This window comes from Archocentrus centrarchus, unplaced genomic scaffold, assembly GCF_007364275.1.
Source record: "Archocentrus centrarchus isolate MPI-CPG fArcCen1 unplaced genomic scaffold, fArcCen1 scaffold_41_ctg1, whole genome shotgun sequence".
In the NCBI taxonomy this organism is placed as follows: Eukaryota; Metazoa; Chordata; class Actinopteri; order Cichliformes; family Cichlidae; genus Archocentrus; species Archocentrus centrarchus.
The window spans coordinates 259,114-279,390 of record NW_022060267.1 but is presented as its reverse complement, the minus strand read 5'-3'; the positions used below and the strand labels follow the sequence as shown (position 1 = coordinate 279,390).

The window sequence follows — 20,277 nt, the reverse complement described above, 5'->3', positions numbered from 1 at the left end:
ATAAACAGTGTGATGGGTGCTGTTCTTTTAAAAACTTAAGAATATGAATTCAATGATCATCAGCTATAATCAAGCTTATGATACTTTTAATGTCCCAAAGCAGCAGAAAGTGTTTCTGAGACATTTGTGTGTCTAACTCTTATCAAAGTACCATCCAGACCCATAGGTCATTAACTCCCATCATTAATCTCTCAAAAACAAAAACCCATAATAAGAAAAATCTGTGGCATGTTCTGTTCATCCCAAAGGATCCAATCAATGTTCTTTCTGTACTGTTCTCTCTTCAGTTCTCAGTAACTCTGTATCATATACCCAGGCTCTGCAGCTGCTGCTGAGCTCAATCTTATTCATTATGTTGCTTGTAGCTTCATGTTTTCAAATCTCAGTCACTGGTTCATAAAAATGTCCTTGTCCACCCACTCAGTACAGATGACCTTCAGTTTGTCCCTGTGGAGGAGAAATTTCATAATCAGAGTTCTTGGTGGAGCATTATTGTCTCTCTGCACCTGACCTGGTGCCCTCTGTCCAGAATAATTCAGCTCCTCCAGCATCTATTTGACCAAAATAAGAACAAAGGTCTGATCCTTCAGGCCCTCTGGCAGCTTTACTGGCCTCAGGTTGTTCACAGCAGACTGTAACTACATCTTCTTCTGATGTTGCTAATCCAAGCTCTGGCTTGTATCCCACCTTCAGTGCAGTCCCTTATTTCCTCTGTAATCTCTGCTATGGCTGCTCTAATTGCATCCAGCATGGAGGACAAACTGGCTCCACTAAGGTTCCTGTTAGTTGTCAGAAAGCATGTCTGACTGTAAGGCTGCCATAACCAGAGTTCCCACAGAATTACATTTGACTCCCAGCTTTATCTTTGGGATTTCCTGAGTCAGCATTTCAGCTCATCTCCTTCACAGACACCTTTAACAGTGTTACGTGTTTTTATTTGTGAAGGAAGACACCTCAAACACTTTAATTTAAAATGAAAACATTTAATATATTAAAGAATCAGAAGTTATCAGCATGTACATGGGCCACTGGTTCAGGCAGACAGACCATCCCAGCAGTCTGGCTGTGGCTCCCCTCCCCACAGAGCAAAGTCTCTCGGCTAAACATAACTATTTTATACACTGTTAAAAAGTGACTGTAGAATTTACAGTAATCTACTGGCAGCAGGGTTGCCAGCCAGTTACTGTAATTTTTACAGTAACCTTACTGTAATTTAATTAGTTTTACTGTAATTTAATTACAATTTGGCTGTAATTTACAATTTTACTGTAATTCTCTTAGTTTTACTGTAATATTTTTTTACAATTTTACTGTAATTTCATTACAATGTTACTGTGATTTTTATCACAATTTTACAGTAATTATATTACATGGTTACTGTTACTTCATTTTTTTCCTGTGATAGAATTACAGTAAAAGTTATTTCATTTTACAGTAGTGTAAGAGGCACCCTAAATATTAATTTCAACAGGAATTAAACTCTGCATACTTTGGCTATTGCTAGCTGTTAAAAGTTAAAGTGTCAACTTGCAGTTTGCAATTCACCAAACTCTCAATAAATGTTAGCAATGTTTCTAATTTCAAGCAAATAAAAAAATATATATTAAAATTAATTTATTTCATTGTCAATTTAAAACCAACAAACTGAAACATAACAAAACATGACGCTTTGCAAAGGCAACATTTTACATACAAGTCAAAAAGTATAGAAACCAAAGTGTAAAAATACACTGACATGAACTGACCAAAAAACATTATGAACTGCTACATTTTTAAATGCATAACCCCCCATGGTAATATTACATCACATACAAGTTAAATAACCTTTAAAAGAAAAGTTCCAAAGGGTCAAAATCTCTAAAAAACAAACAAACTGTCAAACAACTGGATCCCTTCCTTTTGAAGGAAGGAATCCAGCACTGTCAAATATTGAAGTTACATATTTTTGAACACTTTATAGGAACCCTAACAGTAACATCTTTAACATTTGAGCTAGTTTAAAACTTCGTGAACAGCCAAACCAAACCAACATGAATGAGTGCTGAGTGGGGCTTAGTCCTGAACGCCTCATCAAAGGGTGGCTGGAAGATAAAGAAAGGAAAATGTTTCATTTAACACATGAAATATACACATTTCACATTAAACTACATTTATGTCAGTTAAAGACAGACAGGAAGACGAGGACAGATTTGGTGGACAGACACTCTTTCTCTGACCTTCCCTCATTGTAGCTGTCCTCCTGTCTGTCTGCTAGAAATGGACAGGACAGATACAGAGAGACAGGGAGAGAGACAGAGAGGGAGAGACAGAGACAGAGAGGCAGAGACAGACACGTCCATGGACAGGAGGACAGATAAAGAAAAAAAGCAAAGAGCACATACAGAGAGCAGTAAATGTGTAATCTTACCATTTTAGAAGTTCCTCTGGTAGTCCATGAACTTGCAGAGGACAGTGGAGACATGTTTGTTCACTGCTGTCTTTTTCTTTTGCACGAGTCGTCCTGTCATTTTTGATGTTACTTTTCCTTTTGCAGCCTTTGTTCCCCTTTCAGGGTTGAGGCCTGTGAATCACCTAAAACAGATGGAGACATATAGCTCAGTGTTCAAAACCACCCTTTTCTTTACTGTAAGTTACATATTGACCTTTTAGATTAGATGCTTGTGAACTACCAAATATGTTTAACAAAGGCATCACTGAATTAGATCTCACCTTTGAAAAACCTCCAGTGTGCATGCTGCCTCCTCTGGATACTCAAGGTTAAAAACGTAGAAGGTGGCAAAAAGTGCTGCGAGACCAGCCTGGAACGTAGGTTGAACGCCCTCAAACAATTTCACCCTCGATGCTGATCATCCATGATGAAGGGTAATGTTGTCTCCTGAAAAGATAACAATATTAACTGATATTAGAGGGGAGGCAGATACATCCCTGTCTCAGTGACAGAGGGATGTATCTGCCTCCCCTCTGTCTGTAGACCTAGGGATGCAGAGACAGTAAGATGGCAATATCCCACTGTATCTTCCACCCATTTGTCTATAGACAGGGGGATGGGAGATACAGTGAGACACCCTGAAGACTACATTGTGCATATGTTGTACTTACTGAGGGCAATGAGTTGTGGACTTGGCGGCAGGTTGTGTGTCCCTTTAAGACCTGCAGCTGTAGCACACCTCTGTAGCACATCACAACATAAGATTACCTAAGAAAAAACGTTGGATTTGATTTTTCATTCTTCCTCATTTGGTTGATGAAGGACCTCCAGCTGTTTCCCAGTAAAGGTTTTAAGCTGGTTACAGGTAAAAGCTGCTGCTGCTTTGGACACTAGAATAACGTCTCCTTTCTCTCCACCTGAGCTCAGGTCTCAGTAGCGGCTCCGCCTTTTTCTGCTTGCTGCGCATGTGCAGACAGACTGCAGTAAAACAGCTGCTGCTGTGTTTTAGTTGAAAAACTGGGGGTTGCATGAGTTTAATGCTGTAATGCTTTTTATTCACAAGCATCCTCCAAATTACGTTTCTACTGCAGCTCTATTTTTAGTCGCTAATCAGGGTTTAAAGTATAAAAACCTTTAGACGAGCCCCTCGTACTGAAGGGGGGGTGTTCAGCACCAAACGATGCTAATGCTAATAGCTAACTGTGGTTATAGCAGCCGTCCTGGTGGCTGCAGCTGAAGTAAAGACTGACATTCACTGCACACACACACACACACACACACACACACACACACACACACACAGCACAGAGCAGTGGGGGCGTGGAAAAACTTGTCAGGATGATCCACTCGTGTAAAGCGTGGTTTTTTCCAAATGATGGAAATCCTCCACAGCGACAGTCCTTTAATGTCGCTAACGTGGATGAAATGCTCGCATGGAGACACCTGAGCTGCAGAGTTAAAAACATCGAAGCAACAAATTTGTGTCGAGGATTTTTAATAGAAGAACTATTTGAGTTATTCGTTGCAGCCCTAAAATTTGTATTCAATTTTCAATTTGTGTCTCAAAATACATGAAGGTTGTTATCTACCTTTCATGTTGGGACTCTTTTTGTTAAATTAGAAGCCTGAAATTTCCATTTGATCTTCATTTTTCCTCTTACTTCTCCTCCGTTCATGCCGGCTGTCATTTCCATTTCTGTAGCCGTGAAATCAAGAGCAGCAGGACCACAGTGAGAACAAATGTGCACATTGTTAATCAAACTGCTCTGTGCTAGATTGTAAACTGTGGTGAAATAATAGCAGCCTCAGCAAGGCGCAGCGCCCGGCGACCAACTGCTAGCTAGAAGACTGTGACAGAAGCGAGAGTAGCTCACCACATCCAATATTTGTTTGCCCACTAACAGACACAAAACTGCAATAAAAATGTTAAAAAAGTACTTACCCGGTGAAAATCCTCCTTGGTCCCGCTCTCTAGCCCGCGAACATTCGCCTCCAGCCGGTAAATATCCCACAATGCAACTGTACATTTAAAATTTACAGCACAGCTATGCACGTGATCCAGCGGTCCAATTAAATTCGATATTCTTTTCAGAGGCATTTCAGTTCACAGCAAAGAGCTGTATTTCCAAACTACAGCCGCCTTACTGTATGATCATGCTGCAGTTTTTACAGCCATTCGTTACAGTGTACTACAAGCACTATCAATTCAAAAACAGATGGAGAGAGCCGTGGTTTAGACTTGGCCTTCTCAGATGGGTTCGTCAGTGGCTGGCTCTCACTGCTCAGATTTCTTCCATCAGTGATAAAGGCCCTGTAAAAGAAACACATCTCCCTGCCCTGATATGTCCCTAATCATGACAGAGCAGTTTGATCCAACTTACTAACAGGACACAGTGACATTTACTCCTGTGCACCTAATGTACATATGGCAAAACCTTCAAAGATAAGATAAACATATTTTCCTCTGAGATTGGGAAAGCCATGAATAAGATAAACATATCTCCTAAAGTTAGTCTGGCTCTATCTGTCTGTCTGCTCTCTGTCTAATCTATTTATTTAATTTCTATTATTTGCTTCAGCCACTATTTAGTTATTTTTTATTCAAACACTATTTTGATCATTTTAATTCAACTACTGATTATACATTATTTGATTCAAGTAATAATTTATCAAGCACTTTTCCACTCAGTCTGAGCACTCAAAGCACTTACACAACACATTTACCTGTAGGTGACCTGCTCTACCTACTGAGCTACAGCCACCCCACCTCACATTAATGAATGAATGAAGGTTCTATTGCCATGTGGGTGAACAGGTTCACACATTGGAAATTGCAGTTAACAGAGCACCCATCCAAGAATATGTCACAGGCTGGCTCACGGCCCGTAACAAAGAATGAGGGGAGGCAAAGGTGTAGGCCAATAAATTAGTTTTATTGAAACTTAAGCAAAACAAAAAGAAAGATAAATATGAGATGTGAGTATGTCATTATGTCCAGTGTATGCAATGTATGAGTGCGTGGACATGTATGTGGAAACCTGAGTGAATATTGCAACTGAAAAACCAGAACAAAAGACAAACCAATATTACTTGGAGGAGCAGAGAGGGCAGAATAATTAGTGGAGCCCTGCTTATATTAGTGAGCCCAGGTGGCTCCAATTACTCAAGGCCCACCTCTGCCTGCAGGAAGCACCGCCCCTGCAGATCAGAGGAGGGGCCGTGACAAATACAACAAACACAAACACGGGGGGACAGGTGTCCGAGGTCATGCAGCCGACTTGCAGCGCTACCTTTAGCACAGTGGTTCTCAAATAGTGGGGCGCGCCCCCCAAAGGGGGCGCCGTGTGATACCTGGGGAGGCGCATGTGACCCTGGGGAACAGGCTTTTTTTTTTGGGCCGTACTAGTATAAAGTGTAATTGCGCATCCACTACAGTAGGCGGCAGTGGCGCTGTCATTGTTACAACAGGTTTGCCTTGGTTAGCAGTGTTGAGTCAACAGAAAGCTCCGACTGCGTTCTGCCTATAGCCTCCGTTATTCAACATAACAACCCCCAACATGAAAAAGTTTTTAACAGGGATGAAAAGAAAAGCGGAGAGAGACAAAGATAATGAGACAAAAGAAAGTCACCCGAAAGCTAAGACGAGGAAATACGACAAAGCGTATTTAGCGCTTGGCTTCACTGTCACTACAGTTGGAGAAGAGGAAAGACCGGTGTGTTTGCTGTGTCTAAAAATGCTCGCAGCGGACAGCATGAAGCCAAATAAATTAGCGCGTCACTTAAATACGTTACACTCCAATCACGCCGGTAAGCCGCTAGAGTTTTTTCAGCGGAAACGTGCTGAATATTGCCAACAGTCATCCCGCTTTGTGAAGGCTACTTCAGTAAACCATCGAGCGCTGTTAGCATCATATAAGGTGGCGTACCAAATTGCGCAGTGCAAAAAGCCCCACACCATAGCAGAGGAGCTGATACTGCCTGCAGCATTATGGGCTCGACACACGGGGAGCGACAAACGACAGCGACGAATGGGTCGCATCGCCACTGGGGTGAAACCGAACACACGGGACGCGATAGCGACGGCAGCTTTGCGAATCGCGCTCTTACGTCACTCGTCTCCAAGAAATGTGATTGGTTATGAAACTGGAGGGATTTAGACATTTTCAAAGCAGTCCGTGTCAGACACAGGAATAAAGATGAGGAGTCAGAAGATTTTATTAGAACTGACAGAAATCTTGCTGTTGAGTCTCCTCTACAAAAGAAAAAGACAACCTCGCGTTCATCCTATATTAGCACAAAAGTCCTCTCTATCCGTCTGTTTAACGTTTGTCTTGCACCAACACGTTCTCATATGGCTGCCTTTTATGTGTAACTCGATAATCACTGCGTGAAGTGTCATATAATATAGGAAAGTCAAACACAGCTAAAACGATGCTTTCCTTCCTGCTGAAAGTGGTTGCAGACTGCAGTGTGTAGCATACTCTTCGCTCATTGGTCAGTCAATGAAACTCTTGCTGATTGGTTTAGTGCCACACGACAGCGACAAAAGTAGAACATTTTCCAACTTTCTTGTGTCGCGTCGCCTGGTCGCGTGTGCACGTCTACGTGTACGAGCTCGAAATTTCACATGCACGAATGTCGCCGGTCGCTTAGCTGGAGGAGGGCAAGCGATTGTCGCCTCATCGCACAAGCTCCATAGGAAATGAATGGAGAGCGAGCGATGTCGCTCCCCGTGTGTCGAGCCCCTTAGACATGGTCTCTGTCATGCTGGACGACGCCAGTGCAGCAAAACTAAAAACTATCCCTCTGTCCAATGACACTGTCGCCAGACGTATAGATGACATTGCTAACGATCTTCATGAACAGCTGGTAGATAAACTCAAAGACAAACGTTTTGCCTTACAATTTGATGAAGCAACTGACAGCACAGACTGTCTGTTTATTGCTTATGTACGTTTTGACTTGTCAAACTCCCTGTGTGAGGATCTACTTTTTTGTAAATATGTCAGAGACAGAGCCACAGCTGAAGAGCTATTCAAAATTCTGGACTCCTTTTTGACTGAGAATGGGCTAAAGTGGGAGAACTGCATTGGTGTTTGCAGTGATGGTGCACAAACCATGGCAGGGAAGAGAAATGGACTTAGGGCACTCATCAAGACAGCCTCACCTCATGCTGAGTGGACACACTGTATTATACACAGAGAAGCACTTGCATCCAGGCAACTTTCCCCTGAATTAAGTGAGGTTATGACTGACATCATAGGTGTAGTCAATTTTATAAAGACTAGACCACTAAAAACAAGAGTCTTCTCTGCCATCTGTGAGGAGATGGGAGCCGAACATCAAGCTGTGCTCTATCACAGTGAAGCAAGGTGGTTGTCACGAGGAAAAGTCTTGTCCCGAGTTTTTGAGCTCAGAGAGCAAATAAGAGTGTTTTTGGAGCAGGAGCACAAGTATGAAGTGGCAGAAAAATTTTGTGATGAGAACTTCCTGGGAAAACTGGCCTACCTGAGTGACATATTTGGAAAGCTAAATGAACTGAATCTACAGCTTGAAGGGAAAGATAAACACCTCCCTCAGGTCACAGACAAGATTAGCTCTTTCACCCGAAAGCTTGCAATGTGGGGCAGGCAACTTGATGAAGGAAACACCGATTCATTTGAGAACCTGCATGAATTTGTGGACACTAATGACTATGATGCTATCTCAGTGATTCCACACATTAAGCAGCATATTTCTTCACTGATTGGATTCTTTAAAAAGTACTTCCCTGAAAACAGTTCCCAGTATGACTGGGTGAGAGACCCTTTCAGTGCACCAGCTCCAACTGGTTTCAGCTCTGCAGAAGAGGAGCAGTTCATTGACATGACGTCTGACTCCACATTGAGACTGAGGTTCACATCACAGACACTCAGTGCATTCTGGCTGAGTGTAGAGAGGCAGTATCCACTCTTAGGGGAGAAAGCTATAAGCATTCTGCTTCCTTTTTCAACATCTTACCTTTGTGAGACTGGCTTCTCTGCTGTTGCTGCACTGAAGACCAAGTACAGGTCCCAGCTAAACATTGAGCAGGAGCTGAGAGTTGCACTATCATGCTTCGAACCTCGCTTCGAAAAGCTGTGCACTGCAAAACATGCTCATTGTAGCCATTAAACCTGACTTCCTCCTCATTTTGATCAAAAAAAGAAAAAAAAATGAGCACAAATTGTTTAATTAATTTTTGTTTTGTAGGTTCAAGTGTTTTATATATTGTGCTCCTGAGTTAATGTTGCTGAACTGAATATAAATTAGTTATTATTTTTTTAGTTTTTGTAGTTTATTAGTTATTATAATTATTAAATATTATTTATTGATTTGATTTAATTTTGCAATGGTGCAATTAGTTGGTCAAACATGTTTACAGTTTAAACAAGGATTTATTTATTTTTAATTTCAGGCAATGATGCACTTAAAATCTTTTCTGTTGCAGACTTAAAACACGATTTAATAAAATTATTCTTTGTAAGTTTGACCATATGTCTTCCTTTTTTCTTTTCTTTAATGTTAATAAGGATAAAATGTTATGCAGAGATGGATAGTCACGGTGGGGAGTGGGGGGCGCGAATAGTTTTCTTCTTGCTAGGGGGGGCGTAACAGAAAATAATTGAGAAGCACTGCTTTAGCAGAACAGAAAGAGATACACTGGGATAGGTAGGTTCAAAAAAATCATCTCGTACTGTATTCATTATAAACACCGTACGAGGTTCCAAAAAACACCTCAGCAAAAGCATATTTGCACATTTAAAGCCAGGATAGCAATATGGTGGGTAAGGTCAGGGTCAGGAGGGGATGCAGACAGAGACGAGAGGGTGGGGGCATTGTGGAGCCCAGATACCAGCTCCTAGCCAAAACAGTTCACTGATAGTGGTGGAAGTTCATCAGCGGCCGTGGTACACCAGATCCAGCTTCACAAATCACAGAGAGGGCTGAGGGGGGAGAGCGACCGTCACACATAGGCCTGGAGAGATATGATTGCCAGCCCAAGGCCGGCTAGGGAGCCGAATTCCTGATAATGCAGATGTTGTTTTGGAACAGGCTGCTTGTTTCCCTGTTGGAACAGGTAATGAGGGGAATACTTCCCAAACAGAGACGTCCTGCTGTAATCTTTGTTGCTGTGGATGTTCCTGTTTCCACTGTCATATTCCAGAATCAGACTCTAAAATGTACAGATGGATCTGAGAGGATTTGATTCCCAATCATGAGACAGAAATCAGGTTTTTGGTAGGTTTACAGTTTGTTTTCAGAATTCCTAAACCAGAAGGTGGAGGAGGTGGAGCTCACAATGACTGCTGCTCTTCAGCAGGCTTCATGAAAGTAGCCAATCAAAAGAAAGTGATACATAAACTTTACACTTTAACAACAGTTTGTTTTGTTGTTGTTTTAATTTTCAGATTGAATGTCGATGAACTCTCAGAGAGAGGCTGTGAAGCTCTGTCCTCAGTCCTCAGCTCCCAGTCCTCTAGCCTGAGAGAGCTGGACCTGAGTATCAACAACCTGCAGGATTCAGCACTGAAGCTTCTGTCTGCAGGACTGCAGAGTCTCACTTATAAACTGAATACTCTGAGGTCAGATCAAGTGATATTTGTTTTTTCTTTTCTCTCAAAATTAACCAGTTAAAGATTTTAGCCATTAAAGTTTAATGTTGTTGTAATCTTCTGAGGAATTAATTAGTCCTTTAAACAGACATGATTAAATATTGATAAATCAACTAACTCCTCACCTCACTGCACCCTAATTGGACTTAAACAGCAGTGTTTGTTTTGGTGTTCATCTTTTATTTTCAGACTGAGTCACTGTAACCTCTCAGAGAGAAACTATGAAGCTCTGTCCTCAGTTCTCAGCTCCCAGTCCTCTAGTCTGAGAGAGCTGGACCTGAGTAACAATGACCTGCAGGATTCAGGAGTGAAGCTTCTGTCTGCTGCAGTGAAGAATCCACACTGGAAACTGGAAACTCTCAGGTCAGCATTCAGACTTTTCCACTGATTCATATTATTGTACAAATGGCTAACCTTTAAGGAATTATCAAGGGGATATTTTTAATTTTCCTTTTGATGGATTATTAGAATCTGAATTACTTACAGTTTGCATCCATAACATATAGTTTCCTTTCATACTGGTAGGATAAAATATATAATAGTCTAAATAGATGAACAAACTAAATTCAAAGATGCTTCACTAAAAGTATAAAATGTAGAAAAAGGTGAAAAGTTTTAAAGAAATTTGAAGGTATTTCCAAACTAATTTTAAACCTACATTGAAAAACTGAGCTCACAGTAAACAGCTGGAGAGGCTGCAGAGCCTGAAGCAGGTGTAGACACATGACTCAGTGAAGGGGCCAACTACAGTTTGGGCACACAGGTGTACCTAATAAAATGACGTGTGAGTGTGTTGTTGTGTGTCTCTGAGCCCTGGTCAGAGTCGTATTAGCGGTGTTGAAATAAATGCAGTACGAGAGAAACAGACCTGAAAAAGTCAGTTTGAATCCACAAATGAAAAGCAGCTCATTTCTGATTGGTCGCTGTTTTTACCATCAACCCCCTCCCCCACCCACACACCCACACACATACACACAGACTGGGTGAAAGTGTGTGTCTTGTGTGGCAAATTAAAATAATCAGATATTTGAGGAAGGCTGGGAATTGAACCTGCGACCACACATTAGCAGACTGAAGTGTTAGTAATAGAACCAACACTGCTGGTAGGCTGTGCCATGTACATTCACAACTGGGTGAATGGGTGAATTAGCAGAAAATCCTCCTGACCTGCCCATAAACAACAGCCTGCCACACAAACACTGTGGATCCCACTCAGAAGGTTTTCCCACTGTGAGCACCAGGAGACGTTCCTGAGGCAGGACGTGTGTTTTTATCTCTGTACCACTAAAACTGAGGGAGAAATGGCAGTTTAAAAAGTGCCTCTGTATTTGGCTGTGGCCCCAAAGAGAGGAGAAAAGTTACCATTGGAGTGAATGTGGAGGCTCCTCCTGACACTCTCAGGCTGGGGTGGGTTTGAAGAGGATTTCCAACTTTCTGCATTTATTTCAAATGGCAACAAAAAAGATCATAAAAAGCTAAAAATTTAAAAATGATCAAAGTTACAAAAATAAAAGTAATGGCATAATTCTCCAGAAAAAGCTGAACGTTTTGATACCAAAAAGGTTTCTATTGCTCAAAGCATGAGGAAGGAGTTAGACTGAAAAATGCAGAGAAGGATAATAATGTGAATGTTTAACAGCATCATATTAATAATACAAAAATAACTGAAGAACTTTAATTTATCCCAAAGTTGGGAAATCACTGTTCCAGCTGCCAGAACACCAAAAACAACCTAAAATTGACCCTCAGAGGTCGATCATCTTGTTAAAGTGTTGCTGCATCAATATTGTGGCATCATCATTTAGAAGACCTTTATGAAGCATATTTTTACTGTGTTTTTACTATTGTTTGAAAAAAGCTAAAGCTGTTCACTGCTGGGCACTGATAGAGGAACACAGGAACACCCCAGGTTTCTGTCAGCTCTGTAGCCGGGCTGGCAAAGAGTCACAGCTCTGTTGAGCCCTGTATTCCTTTAGCTTTAAGTAGTAATAACTTCATGAACACCTTCAAAAATAACATTTTAACCATCCGTAAAAACTGGCAGCACAGTGGTGAACTGGTTAGACTGGTTAGCACTGATGATAGGTTTTACTTCCTGTTTGTATTTGTGATGTTTATTTAGTTTCCTCACTGCTCCTCTTCCTCTCTTTGCTAAGGTCACTCAGGTTTCTGTGTTTCAGTCATGCTTCCTCTTTTATTTTGGTAGGTATCGTCTCTGGTGTCTTAGGTTTAGTTTGACTTCGTCTCCTGTAGTTGTCTAATTATTTTCAGCTGTGTCTCGTTACCTGCTGTGTTCAGTTTCCTGATGACCTCAGGTGTATAAATATCCCTGTCCTTCCTCTCAGTCTGTGAGTGCTTCCCAATGATCCATTTTGCTGAGGAAGGTTCCTCACTGAGAGAAGTGGCCCAGAAATCTCTGCATGGAGGCCATAATAAGAGCAGTTTGAATTCTCCTGATAGTAAGGAAAGGAGCTTCCATGCTGCCTTTATTGCCTCCTTTAGCATAGGAGACACTGGGACCATCCTTTATAACAGTGTTTCTCAAACTGGGGGGCGGGGTCATGACAGGTGGGGGATGAAGGACCTGGGAGAAAAGTGATGAAGAACAAATGTTGAACCTCAGATTGATTCTCTGTTATTGCAGATGTTGGTATTGGTCTGATACCAAGTAAATCCAGGTCCAGTATTGGTGATACTGATACAGGCAGCTTATGTAGGGGAGAGCCGTGTGTCAGGATTTATGAGATGAAACACTTTGACAAACACATTTTAATGAGCACTGACTCACTGTAATGTTTCCTCTCCACAATAATGAGTTAACACAATAAAACACATCTTTGAGCTTTTTATGGACTCTGAAACTGGACTTTTTTGGAGACCAGGGCCCTGCACTACGAAGCCAGCTCAGCATACCCAGGGTCTCTTTGGGGGATCTGGGTTCACTGAGCCTAACACTGGTGATCAGGATAAACCATGGTTATCAGGTTAAGCTAACCCAGGGTTTCTGCTGCAGGGTCACATGAAAGGGGCGGGGCTGGCAGCATCTAACCAATCTAACAGAGGCGTTTCACAGGTCACATGACTCTTCTTCCACAGACAATGATCCCTATGAGTGCCGCCTGCTCCTGAGACATTATCACATAAATGAGATAAAAATATCCCAGTAAAGTGGAACACTGCTGTGAAAAAGGACCCAGATTAATGCAGAGCAAATCATTAATGTGCTGATTCAGTGCACAGAGGCTAACATCAACATTTTTATTGCTCTTAATGATTGTATTAGTGAGTGCACTCTGAGTGCTGCTGAACATCAGAGCTGTGAAACTTTAAAGGGCAGCATTGACTGTGACCTCTGACCTCTGTGCTGGGGTCTGGGGTCAGTGCCGCTGAGTCACGTGACTGCAGACAGCTAATCAGAGCAGAGCAGGGAGGAGGGGGCGGAGCAAAGAAGGCCAGTGTTTGCACAGACATGCCTGCTTTCTGATGAAGGGGAGAAACGCTCTGAACTTCCAGGAGACAAACAAACTGAAGCATCGATCTTATCGCGCTAGCATTGATCTGATATGATCGATATTTAGATCGATCCGCACACCACTGTAATTCTGACGGTGGAACAAGGAAATGTTTGCACATACGTGAGCACACAGCGACTAGCCAAACTCTCCACCATCACCGTCTGCTGGGTACATAGAGCAGCTGTACCCCCACTTCACCACGATGGGGACACCCCCACCCTCCGACGTCACTTCGCGTGGGGGCATGAAAACATTTGACCCGGTGCATCATATATGCTTTTATTGTGAAGGTGTGTTCGTGGTCATCAGCTTGCTGAGTCCATGTTAGCATTCATTAGCAGAGTGAATGGACTCATAGCCACTGTTTAGCTCCCTCAGCTGACATTATAGGCTGTAGTTGATGTTACTGATGAGGAAGACTGTGAAGCTCCATCAGCTGGAGCTACAGAGTTACCACGGAGACGGCACCATCTCGGGATCATTCCTCGGCTGACTGAGAGACTCCAGCAGAGATGAGCTGGAGGTGCAGAGACTTGTGCATCAGCAGAGATCTTCATCAGCCTGCTCTCCTCCTCCTCCTGCTCCTCCCAGACTGTAAATGTGCAGCTTCAGCATTATAAGGAGCAGATTTTCTTTTTGCTCCTGGAGTGAAACGGCCGACCAGTTTGTGCCACAGAGCTCCCGAGCATCACTTCAGGCCTGCAGCAGCTTTCATTGGTGTTCCAGTTGGTTTATTGGAAGAATATCTGCTGGCTGGAGTGTGTGTGCAGAGAGAGTGTGGGCCCACCTTTGCTTCATGGAGCCTCATTGAGACTTTTGTCATTGAGCAAACTTAAAGGGACATTTCAGAGAAACTCTAATCTTTCATTTCATTGTTAAACATTTCCAAATCATTTCAGTTCATTGTGTTCTGCAGCTGCTTTGAGTGCTGTTTGCTTCTTCCTCTTATTTCCTGCTAATAAGTTCAGAGGATTTGGTGACTCAGTGTTACACTGAGCATTTGTGAGTGTGCTAACTTTGCTGCCCACACTGCACAGTTTGCAGTGCAGCTATTCTAGTGTTCTTCTAGTTCATCTGAAGGGAAGAACAAGACTCAGGACACTAAATCTTCTTGGAAGTCCTCGTGTTTCATGAAGGCTGTTTGCTTTAAAGAACCCAGGGCCCTTACCTGCCACAGTGAGCACAGGTGGGCTGCAGGTATCATTGACTTAGTGAGCTTTGTTGTTGTGTTGCAGGATTCTCATTGGTTTGGACTTCAGCTCAGCTGGGATCAGAGATGGATGGAGGGAATTTAATGTCAGTCCTAGAAATCCTAAACAAGGAGCAGGAAAGGAGTTTGAGTGGATCAGCAGGAACATAGAACATGGGATTTTTCAATAGCACATTGCAGCATTCAGGCATGAATCTAACACACTCACACAGATTGATGGAGAGCTGCATTGTCACAGCTTTGATTGGTCACAGATTGAGCAGAGAGAAGTGGCTCTCTGTGTGCGCACTGCTGAGAAAAAGCAGCTCAGTTCATTTGTGCTCTGTTTCAGTCAGATCAGCATTACTGAGGAGCAGGAAGTGGAGCTCAGCTCTAAACACTCAGCGTGAGGACTGAGTGAAGAGTTTGAGGACAGAGTTTTGGAGCTGCGCTCACAGCTTTGAGCCGTCCATGCAGAGTGCTCATTCTGATAACATGTCCCCTCCTAAAAACACTCCTCTGAGCATCCATCACAACCACAGCAGGTAGAAGATGGGCTTTGTTTCTCTCACTGATGTTTGTGGGATTCATTGAAATCTTCTCCTCCTCAAAGTCAAACTCCTCCAAATCCAGATGCCATCAGGACAGCAGCAAAAATCCTGGTGTCCACAACTTTGAGTCCCAAACTGACTCTGAGCCTCTTTAGTGAATCCAGCAGCTTTTGAACTTCCAAAGAAGTCTTTGAGCTGCAGACGTCAGGAAATCTGAGCCCAAATGTTCCTTTTTCTTTCAGATTCCACCTTTGGAATGAAGCTTTTCACAGGCTGCTCTCCTTTAAATGAGCTGCATCAAACAGCAGGGGAAGAACACACTGTGCTGAAGGAAGATGTGGGTTTTGTAGTCCATCTTCTGCACATTGTAGTTCCAACACATCCAGCATCACGTTGTTAAGGAGAGACGAGTGTGAAGCAGTTCAGATTCTCAGCGCTCTTCTCTTTTCCTGAGTCCTCATTAATTCTCCTGCCACCTCCCAGCTTAGGAAAAGGAGATAGGAGACACTTTTAGGATGTCCACTTTGTCTCAGGCTCAGTTTGTCCTCCTCAGGTGCTGCCTGCCTCTCTAGATCCTCCTTCTAGTTTTTCATGGCTTTTTCTTCTGCACTTTGTTTCCATCAAACTAATCAAAGGTTCAGTCAGTCTGCTTCTGCATCTGGATTTGGCTCCTCTCCTCCTCAACACTCCAGGACATGACAGGATACCAAGGCCAGATGTTCTTGTGCAGCACAAACACTTTTTCAAAGCTTTTTCCAAATGTTGAACTTGCTGTGGAAGCAGCTCCCAGTTTGAGTCCAGGAGACAGACCCCCTCTCTGCTTTAAGATCAGCTTCAAACTTTCCTTTTGGATCAAGCTTCTAGTTGGAGCTGGATCAGGTGACCCTGAACCCTCCCTTAGTTCTGCTGCTATAGGCTCAGGCTGCTGCTGGACTTCCCATGATGCATTTCTTCTGCACTCCCCTCTTTTCCCTCCTGATGCTTTGATCTGCCACTACTGCAGCTCCTTAACTTTGCTCTTCTCTCTCCTTAGTTTGTGTTTGGTTCTTGTCTCTCTGAGCTCATCTCTGCTCTCTTCTCTTTGCCCTCACACTGAAACCAGTCATGGTCCGAGCTCCTCCTGGAGCCTGTTTTCATTGGAAGCATCTTTCTGTCAGAGGGAGTTCTTCCTTCCCACCATCACCAAGTGCTGCTCACAGTGGATTGTCTGATGGTTGGGGCTTTCTCTCTAAGATTGGAGGCTGTTACCTTACACTGTTACACAACCTGAGATGATACTGTTGTCTGTTGGCAATTGTCACTTATAAATAAAGCCGCATTAAATTGAATGGATGGAAATGGATCGATGTTATTGTATGTGACAAACAGGAAATGATTGCTCACAGATGGATTGTTGTTTTGTGTGTCTGCAGGCTGTCAGGCTGTCTGATCACAGAGGAAGGCTGTACTTCTCTGGCCTCAGCTCTGAGCTCCAACCCCTCCCATCTGAGAGAGCTGGACCTGAGCTACAATCATCCAGGAGACTCAGGAATGAAGCTGCTGTTGGCCGCACTGAAGGATCCACGCTGGAGACTGGACACTCTCAGGTATGGAGAGGATGTCTGATAGAGGAGGAAGAGCTGGAAGCATTTCCTGTGTCCTTCACTCACTTCCTGTTTGTTTCATGCACATGTGACATCAACAATCACACATGCAGGAACATTTTTCCTTTGCTCACAACAAAAACACTCTTGGAAGTGAACAATAAGGGATATTAATGTAGGGGGTCTCCAAAGAGAACGTCTCCAGGAACAAGTTGTAGATATCTCAGGATATTTAACAGTGCAGGATTTTGGGAAAACTCATTTTTCCCTCTGAGCCTGATTCAGATCAGATGAATGTGTGCACAGAGAGGCCGAGGACATATTGATCCGAGCTTCCTACAAACACTGGAAGCAGGAAACTGTTAGCCTAGCTTGATCCAAAGAAGAACAAACTGATCAAAGTTTTCTAATCAGAGCTGTGGTAGAAGCTGACAGCTACAGGGAGATGTTTTCATTTAAAGGCAGCAGCCCTGCACAAATGCATTTCTGCATTTCTTTCAGAGACAAAGGTCACAGTGTGCTTTGAAAAGCCAACACACACTATAAAATAGTGGAAGTGACAACAATGCAATAATCAGTGCATTTAGAGAGGAGCCAGGTGCAGATCCAGAGGCAGGAAGGAAGTGAGAAAAAGGAGCGTTTATTGGGCCAAATGCAAAAGTCCAAAATGAGGAAACACAAAGTCCATCAAAGAGAAATCCAAAGCAGGCACAGGATAAGAGGACAGGATATCCACTGGGAGCTACCTGCAAACCAGAGACAGGTGGGAGCAAAGCACAGGTGCAGACGCTGAGAGACGAGCTGATTGGACGGTGTGTCCGTGTCAGGATTGGTGGGCTTTTGGAATTCTTCCTGGATGCTGTTGCTGCTGTCGCTTGTTCTTGGATGAAGGATTACACACTTGGGACTGTGAAGGAACGGTGGGAGGGGTCCTGACCCACAGCCTGGATAGGCCCGCTCTGGTACCCTTACCTGTTTCTGGAAGCTTCTGACCAGGGCCGCTGCTAGGCTCTGAAACATTGGGGGCGGAGCCTAAACCCTTTTGCTCTCTCCTCTTCATAGCTCCGCCCCTGAGCTCCACAGAGGAAGTTGTTCTTCTTGGTGTGATTATTCTGCGTGATGTAGTCTCAGATTTCAGAGCCAGTTTTCCATTTTGAGCTCATTTCCAGCTTCAAGTCTTTTAACAACCTTGTGCAGTTTGCAGATCTTCTAAGTTCTCAGCTGGAAGACAAAAGCTGCAAATTCCCTTCAATGAGTCATTTTGAATTGATGTTCAAATGAAGATTCAAATGTTGTTCCAGTGTGAAAACAATGTGTAACTGGAAGATCCTGTGAAGCACTGCTGAAAGACAAAGAGCCCAACACGTGGACATCCTCTGTTCTAACATCATTTCAGCTGTTGGGTTAAATCCTCTTGACTTTTGTGCCTTTCTGACTGTATAAAGGACACTTTGAGACAAAAACAGGAAAACAATCTGATGGTGCTGCAGACTAATCCACAGGATCTGATCTCCTTGATCCGTGGATCATTTTCCTATACTTGTCATATTCAAAGGTCAGACATCTTCAAGTGTGTGTGTGCCTCTGAAGCACAGCTGTGGCTCTGTCACTTCTTTTCCTCTACTTAATGATGGAGAAGAAGTTTGATGAGACCAGTGCTGCATTTGAATGCTATCTTTCTCATCAACAACATCCAGACTGAAAGCTTCAAAGAATGAACTCCAAAGTGTTCAAACAGGCTCCCACTGGCCATCACTGCCTCTGCCTGTAGCCGGGTCAGACCTGCAGCTGCAGGGTTTTTATGCTGATCTGAGAACAGTTCAATGATGCGGTCATCCCTCGTGGTGCTCGCAGCTTCACTTTCATCGGCCCTAAAGGGAAATTAGCCGTGCGGCCGAGCCAGAACAAAAACATGTAGAAAACAGAGACGCAGACGCTCAGAGGAAGACAGGAAATAACCTCTGACCCCCCTCCTCCTTTCAGGGCGGAGCCTGCTGGAGTGCGATGGCTGAGCCCAGGTCTGAGGAAGTGTAAGTGTGTTTTTAATGTGACTGATGAAAACAAAGCAGCACACATTCAACCATCTTCAAACTGTCACATCACTCATTCACATCTCTGATGTCAGGAGTCATCATCAAAGTGTCAATCAATGAACAGATGATGGATCAATAACTGCAGCTGGATTGTGTTTGTTCTCTCCATCAGATTCCTGTCAACTCACAATCGACACAAACACTGTGAACACAAAGCTACAACTGTCTGACAACAACAGGAAGGTGACACGTGTGGAGGAGGTTCAGTCATATCCTGATCATCCAGACAGGTTTGATTATTGGAATCAGCTGCTGTGTAGAAATGGTCTGACTGGTCGCTGTTACTGGGAGGTCGAGTGGAGAGGAAACGTTTATATATCAGTGAGTTACAGAAGAATCAGAAGGAAAGGAAACAGTAAAGACTGTTGGTTTGGATACAATGATCAGTCCTGGAGTCTGATCTGCTATGATGGTCGTCCTCAGTCTGTCATTCACAATAAGATAAAAACACCCATCTCCTCCTCCTCCTCCTCCTCCTCCTCCTCCTCCTCCTCCTCCTCCTCCTCCTCTGTCTCTAACAGAGTAGCAGTGTATGTGGACTGTCCTGCTGGCACTCTGTCCTTCTACAGAGTCTCCTCTGACACTCTGATCCACCTCCACACCTTCAACACCACATTCACTGAACCTCTTTATCCTGGGTTTATGGTCTGGTCTCCTGGTTCCTCAGTGTGTGTGTGCTGAGCTGAGTGTAAAGAGCGTCCTCCTGTTAGAGAAACACTCTGACTGTTGAACAGATAGTTCAGTCTGTACATGTCTGTCTCTTTCACTCACAAACACGTTTTCACATTCATGGATTCAATCAGTTGATGTTTGAAACTGTTCTCAATGATTCCTTGTAAACTTCTTCCTCTTCAGTCCTTTAAAGATGGAAGCTGCCATTATTCCAGGATCCACATGTAGTTTTTCTGTCTTTTTCCACTCAAAGCTTCACAGTGAATATCAGGATGTTGTGTTTCTCTGAAGCTCACTTCACAACCAGCTCCTCTGCATTTTCAACAAGTCTGAGCTCATTCAAATCCATCCAAATCTTTGATTTCTCTTTCGTAATGACATTTTTCCCACCTCTCCACATGCTCTTACTGTTGGACTCATTTTTGGAAGCTGTGATGGAAGCAGGACAGGAAGGAAGCTCTCAGCAGGAGCACCTTTTCACAATAAGAGCACTGTAACGTCTGGGTTGTGTTCGGTGGTGAAGAGGAGGCGGCGGGCAGCCAAAAAAACGCACAAGCACACTGGCACTGAGAATTTCAGTATTGCCCTTTTAATAAATGTAATCTTCACAAC

General features: G+C 43.3%; 1 long non-coding RNA gene and 1 pseudogene across 1 annotated transcript; one reads left to right on the top strand and one right to left on the bottom strand.

Annotated features, from left to right (window-relative positions):
- The window catches only part of LOC115776946 (NACHT, LRR and PYD domains-containing protein 12-like), a 170,083-nt pseudogene extending 150,367 nt beyond the window's left edge, over positions 1-19,716 (top strand).
- LOC115776982 (uncharacterized) lies at positions 1,711-4,454 on the bottom strand. The gene is made up of 5 exons (XR_004019543.1): positions 4,371-4,454; positions 3,100-3,196; positions 2,710-2,875; positions 2,408-2,571; positions 1,711-2,081 (listed from the first exon to the last, which is right to left on the bottom strand). It is a non-coding gene; the product is annotated as an uncharacterized LOC115776982 (long non-coding RNA).
- Positions 19,717-20,277: the final 561 nt, after the last annotated feature.